Below are 5,797 nucleotides of genomic sequence, written 5' to 3' on the forward strand. Positions count from 1 at the left end.
TTTTAGCATTGGAGCTCTAGCGAACGGTCAGGAACGTTGGACTTGTCGTGGTTGAGAAGAGTGACTGTATTTCATATACAACAATCAAGAAGACAGCGATCTAGTCTATCACTTGACGCAAAAAATGTCATGTCAATGTGTATTTTTTTGTGGTGTCTTCCAATTGTGAACCAGGGCCTTGAGATTTGTGGAAAATGGTGTAAAAAAATTTCAACTACTTTTTATGGCATAAGTAATACTTTTATTACTGCTAGTTGTTATACTGTAGTGATTATCAATATATAAGAAAACCGTTCATCAATCATCAGACAAGATGCTTTTTGTCTTTAACTAAAGTGTTTTGATCTAAAGTGGAATGATTTTATTGTAATATTGAAAAGCCTCACAGCTTTAGGGAGTGAGTGGCTTTTTGCAAGAATTCCCATTGCATTGAAGCACATACGGTTTGGCTTTCCCTGAGACCTAACAAATTCAACTTTTGATATGTTGCAGTCTTTGTGTTTAACACCAGGAATGTGTTGTATATTGCAGATTTCAGTACATACCGTAGCATACGCATGCATACAAATTCCTCTTCATAGCGAATGGTTTTAGGAGAAAACTCAGTCCCTGTGAACACAAGATAATAGTATAATGGCCAAAGTTTCCTTATGCAGAGATCAGCTGGTTCATGATGTACCTGGAAAATACCTAGTGATCAATGGATGGAATGGAAATGTATCAGAAAGTGCCATTTTTTCTGAAGGGACATGTTAGCTGCTGCATTGAAAGTTTATGAGAATCTTTAATATATTATTTGAAAGTTTTTGCTGTAATATCCATTTATTTCCCTTTAAATGAGAGTAACTCTATGGCCAAAAGATTATCATTATCTTTGCTTAATTAAAAATAATCTAATGTAGGTCTAAATAATACAATATATATATAAACTATATTAAGATTTATTTATATAATATATTAAAGAATTTTAATTGAGATTTTAAATGACTGAATTATCTAAGTTCTTCAACTTATCTCCATGCACAAATGTAGATTTATGTCTAAAAATGTTATGAATCCAAAAAGCAGATTTAACTTTATTTGAAGACTATGTACGGGTGTTGATCTTGATTTTATTTTATTGGAGACACCTTTGTATTGCTTACATAGTTTGTATTATGATTTATTTTTGAACAGTTTGCATCCTGTTTGGTGAACATAGTCACAGAGTCAGTGATTGTTTTATTCTTTTTTATTTGTTTGTTTTTGTTTAGTTAATGTATCTAATAGTCAAATGAGTGATTCACATCCACAAAAAAAATCATATAAATCATATTCACTATACAGCAAACATGCTTACAAGCTGCTAAGCAAGGTGAGAGAAGTGAAAAGAGTATCAGAAATTGCTCTTTGTGAGTTCAAAATAAGTTTTACAGTTCCTTTATATCGTGATCACAAACAACAGGAACTGAGAAGGAAATGCACTGGTCAAAAGGTGTAGGAACGCCGCATTAATGCCCTCATTGTTTTTACACAGTCCTATTGTGTCCTCATCTGACCACAGACAGCAAGTGATAACCTTTGACCTTCTATCACAAACATAAATATTGGCTTGGTTAAAAACAACTCTATGCTTAGTGTTTACTATGAGGTTCAGTGCAAACTCTCTTCTGTTTTCCATCACTTTGCATAAATGCTAAGATTGGGTTTCTTCTATCCAATTTGTTTATTATTTGTTTTAACTTGGGTTATTCAAATTGATCACACTTCTAGTTTCAAATATGTTATGGTGCGAGAACTAAAACCGAGAAGAAATGGAATCACAATAAAGAGGAACGGATTTGGACTCAACATGTTGTGAATAAGGTTTTATATTCCTTCATTTTGTGTGTGTGTGTGTGTGTGTGTTCACTACTCTTTCAGTCATGCCGAGCAACCCTTTAATGTGAAACTAAATCAAGCTTTTCTGGAATTAATTATGTTGCACTAAAACAGTGACAATGTGGAGATAACATGAATGTTTTACAGTAGAATGAAGTGTGTATATGTCGAAAACATGACTTTTCATGAATAAAATCAGCTGTCAGCAATACTAAACAGACTTCCAGTCATTTCAGTGTCTCTAAGTGCATCTAATGATCTAAATGTCATTTCCAGACTTCAGAACATACAAATTCAACCAGACGGCGTTCAGTAATGATCCATAAATGATCCATTAGCTGACACAATTCACGTGCTCAAATGGGACAATGTCGAGTTTTCCTACTCTCTGGCTTTCCACCTGTGCACTCTTTCATTTGGAACCATTTGTTTGACCCTCAGGGCTCTTTTCATTATGGCTTGACTATACAGCACAACTGTTCACTCCATCTTTTATCGACCTCATTATGTAATTTCAAAGCTCAAGATCCAAAGGGGCAAATGCTTGAGTATTTAAAGGGTTTCTCCACCCAGTCTCAAGACAGAGGATTCTCTGTGGACCTGTTTTCATAAAAATCAGGCATAATATGAACAACTGGTAATTTGTTGGATGCTGAGCAGGAGTAAAGCTTAAGGAATTTCTTCAGGTTGGGTGATGATTGATTTTGTTCAGCATCAGATTTAGGATGAAACTGACATTTCCTAAAATAATCTTTGGGCCCTCAGATGACACTGCATCACTCAAATGTATTTATAAATAAATAAATACAAATACAATACACTCATCGGCATGATTCTGCCATTGACATTACTAAATGGGCCCAGGAATACTTCCAGAAACCACTGCCGGTAAACACAATAGGGAAGTTGTGGGCTAATGAGAGTTAGAGAGTCGGACTCGTAATCCAAAGGTTGCGAGTTCGAGTCTCCGGCCGGCAGAAATTGGAGGTGGGGGGAGTGAGTGTCCAGCGCTCTCTCCACCCTCAGTACCACAACTGAGGTGCCCTCGAGCAAGGCACCGAACCCCCAACTGCTCCCCGGGCGCCGCAGCAAAAATGTCTGCCCACTGCTCCGGGTGTGTGTTCACGGTGTGTGTGCGTGTTCACTACTGTGTGTGTGCACTTTGAATGGGTTAATTGCAGAGCACAAATTCCGAGTATGGGTCACCATACTTGGCCGTATGTCCCGTCACTTTCACTTTCACGTCACTTTAACTTTCAATCTGCCGTGCCACCTGCAGATGCCAACTAAAGCTCTATCATGCAAAAAGGAAGACATATGTGAACAGTCCAGAAGCGTCGTCGTGTCCTGTGGGCCAAGACTCATTTAAAATGGACTGTTTCAAAGTGGAAAAGTGTTCTATGGTCAGACAAGTCCAAAGTTGACATTCTTATTGGAAATCACAGACGGCGTGTCCTCTGGGCTAAAGAGGAGGGAGACAGCTCAGTTCAAAAGCCTGCATCTCTGATGGTATGGGGGTGCATTAGTGCAAACGATTTGGGTTGTAATTAAGAATCACTTATACAGAATACATCTGTCCAAAATCTACACAACTACATCAAGGATGCACTTTGACCATGAATGACCCTCAAGTCCAAGAGGCACCGTGAGTCACAATCACATATAGATGGAGCTCTATTTAATGCTGTGTGCCCCAGCTGAATGTAACAGCTGACCTTTGATTTGTCGTCTGTATGAATGTGCACCATTGTCTGTCTAAATCGAGGAAAGAGCCGCAAATAAAAAGGGCCTTCCAATGTGTGTCTGCAGGAACTGAAAGATGTGATTCTGCTGAGGGCAGTACAGTCCTTAACAGACCCCTTCATCCTCTGGTCAAAGCCTGGAAAACTGCTGAAGGATGGACCCAAGTACCATTATGTGTTTGAGGATCCTGATGATGAGGATCCTCATGTGTGAAGCCACCAAGTTCTGGATGACCAGATCAGATATACAACATCTAACGTCTTATATTGACCTCCAAATCACAAAGGAAATGCTTGACTTGTCATTTGATGAGTGTTACATGGAAAATACTGAAAAGATCCTTTAATGGGTTTTATTTTGCGTGTACGTTTCTCAGATTATTAATCACACTGAGGCACTAATACTTTTCTGACCATCAAAATCGCTTAACCAGCTGACTAAGGGAAGTATAACATTCTCTGAGCAGTTAAACAGACAAACAGAGACACCGGTCTTCTTGTCTCTTGTCTTGTGCTTTATATACTTCAAATCATGGCCTTTGTCTTCAATGAACAGCAAACAGTGATTCCTCTGTCACTAGACTCTCTACGCTAAAATAAAGGGTTTGCTGAAGAGTTTGCTTTTCCCTGTAACGCCTACTGGATCATAATGGATATATTTTAAGGCCTGCAAATTATCAACATGATCAAATCTTTGCTGAAAAATCTACATGGCTTCTTGTCTGACCGATAGTTTTGACAGACTTTTTTACGGATTTTTATAAAGCAAACTTTTATATTGTTATAATATAATAACGTACTGGACTAAAGCAACTTAAAAAGCAAATTATAATCGTACATCATTTTTTACATGTTAAAATGTGAGTATTGAATATGATACATCACATTTTGAGGAAGGTTTATTTGTATATTTCTCAATCCTCATTGTACTGCATTGCATTATATGTTATGTCCCCCAAAATAAAATTACAGGGCCTTGATCGTAGAACTAAACATTTAAATATTGTCTATTAAGACATATTATTGGAAGATATAAAGTGAAAACTGATATTTATGCAATTTATGTAAGTAGTCTGCTATATTATTATAAAGATGTATTTATTGCTTTCATATATAAAGCATCATGCATGTATATGTAGGCTGAAATGGCGAAATGTTCAAGATAAAAAACTATGATATTTTGGAAAGAACTTGTGATGTGACAAGAAAAAAAATCTTCTAACTCATAATCTAGAGGGTCTTGCTCATGCTTTCAGTGAATGACTGTAGACTGTTAAGTGTAGTGTGTCATGAATACCAATGATGTAAACTTTGTAATCAACATGACAGAGTGCGCGAACTTTGAGGACTCTCCCTGAAGACGGTCTCAAGCCCCCCCGCTCTCGCAGCTCATGCCAAAAAAGTTCGAAAGAAAGTTGTCTTACTTGTTAAAACGCGTTCATTTAAAAATCATTCACGCCTTACTTCTTACGATATATATGACCTGACAGACGTTAGAAAAGCTTGTTTTTAACTCAGAATCGAGCACTCTCTTATGCTGAGGCCAAGAGATCTTTTAAACTTTGTTTGCTTATTGAAGTTTGTTAGATTTTAAAGGGGCAACGCAAAGTCAGATTTCCTATCCAGTTCAAGTGAAATAATAATAAAATCTAAATCCAGTACTTATAGAAAATATTTATTGGTGTACGTTTGAACTATTTTATTTCCAATTAAAAAATACAATACAAAAGTCAAAAAGTGGACCCACTAAAATGATTAAATTAATTTACAGAGAATCTTGAAAATGTTGTATGTTTCTCTTATTTTTTAACGTAAAGAGTGGTGAACAATATTGTGTATTGTAGGCTCCTATATTTTTGTATTTACATACTGTATAATGCTTGCATTGTAAATCCATTAAAATAATAATTATTGATGTATATTGTTATTTGCTTTTTACATTTATATTACATTCACATAATGTGTGCAATACAATACAATGTTTAGCTAAGATGTTTTGTTTTGTGAGGCCATCTTCCTATTGATTATTAAATATTGCATTTTAACAGGTACTATGTTCACAGGTACTGGTAAAAAATACACTTGCTTTTCTTCTGATTCCGAACATAATACGCATTCGTAAACTTTGAAGCTTTAAAGCGGCTCGTATAGTTCCGGCTTGCCCGAGATGTCGTTGCCCCTTTAAGACGAAGGGT

The sequence above is a fragment of the Barbus barbus genome (assembly GCF_936440315.1).
Source record: "Barbus barbus genome assembly, chromosome: 11".
Lineage (NCBI taxonomy): Eukaryota > Metazoa > Chordata > Actinopteri > Cypriniformes > Cyprinidae > Barbus > Barbus barbus.